General features: G+C 51.6%; 2 non-coding genes across 2 annotated transcripts; both read right to left on the bottom strand.

Annotated features, from left to right (window-relative positions):
- Nucleotides 1–296: 296 nt before the first annotated feature.
- LOC123178506 (5S ribosomal RNA) lies at nt 297–415 on the bottom strand. Its single transcript, XR_006489632.1, has one exon. It is a non-coding gene; the product is annotated as a 5S ribosomal RNA (ribosomal RNA).
- Nucleotides 416–712: 297 nt separating this feature from the next.
- On the bottom strand, nt 713–831 carry LOC123178505 (5S ribosomal RNA). Its single transcript, XR_006489631.1, has one exon. It is a non-coding gene; the product is annotated as a 5S ribosomal RNA (ribosomal RNA).
- Nucleotides 832–1,210: the final 379 nt, after the last annotated feature.

Below are 1,210 nucleotides of genomic sequence, written 5' to 3'. Positions count from 1 at the left end.
ACATGTTACCCCGGTCTTTGTCCCTTATCCTTGCCCCTCCCAGCTCCACTACAAAGACGATTGTACATTGCTTTGGCCGCTCCCTCTCAACTACGGAGACGAGTTTAACGCGGTTTCCACCCCTCCCTCTCAACCGCACCAGTGCACGCTTGCCGCGCCACAACGCCGACGCTGGACCCGTGAATCATGAGCACCCAGCTATGACTTACCGCACTCGTGCAAAATAATAAAACACGGTAAATATATTACTTACACGTGCGTTTTGTTTTGCAAGCGGCGCGAAAAAAATTAAAAAGGGAATGCAACACGAGGACTTCCCAGGAGGTCACCCATCCTAGTACTACTCTCGCCCAAGCACGCTTAACTTTGGAGTTCTGATGGTATCCGGTGCTTTAGTGCTGGTATGATCGCATCCGACATGTTACCCCGGTCTTCGTCCCTTATCCTTGCCCCTCCCAGCTCCACTACGAAGACGATTGTACATTGCTTTGGCCGCTCCCTCTCAACTACGGAGACGAGTTTAACGCGGTTTCCACCCCTCCCTCTCAACCGCACCAGTGCACGCTTGCCGCGCCACAACGCCAACGCTGGACCCGTGAATCGTGAGCACCCAGCTATGACTTACCGCACTCGTGCAAAATAATAAAACACGGTAAATATATTACTTACACGTGCGTTTTGTTTTGCAAGCGGCGCGAAAAAAATTAAAAAGGGAATGCAACATGAGGACTTCCCAGGAGGTCACCCATCCTAGTACTACTCTCGCCCAAGCACGCTTAACTTCGGAGTTCTGATGGGATCCGGTGCTTTAGTGCTGGTATGATCGCATCCGACATGTTACCCCGGTCTTCGTCCCTTATCCTTGCCCCTCCCAGCTCCACTACGAAGACGATTGTACATTGCTTTGGCCGCTCCCTCTCAACTACGGAGACGAGTTTAACGCGGTTTCCACCCCTCCCTCTCAACCGCACCAGTGCACGCTTGCCGCGCCACAACACCGACGCTGGACCCGTGAATCGTGAGCACCCAGCTATGACTTACCGCGCTCGTGCAAAATAATAAAACACGGTAAATATATTACTTACACGTGCGTTTTGTTTTGCAAGCGGCGCGAAAAATATTAAAAAGGGAATGCAACACGAGGACTTCCCAGGAGGTCACCCATCCTAGTACTACTCTCACCCAAGCACACTTAACTTCGGAGTTCTGA

The sequence above is a fragment of the Triticum aestivum genome, unplaced genomic scaffold, assembly GCF_018294505.1.
Source record: "Triticum aestivum cultivar Chinese Spring unplaced genomic scaffold, IWGSC CS RefSeq v2.1 scaffold21085, whole genome shotgun sequence".
Lineage (NCBI taxonomy): Eukaryota > Viridiplantae > Streptophyta > Magnoliopsida > Poales > Poaceae > Triticum > Triticum aestivum.
This window is presented reverse-complemented; position numbering and strand designations above follow the sequence as displayed.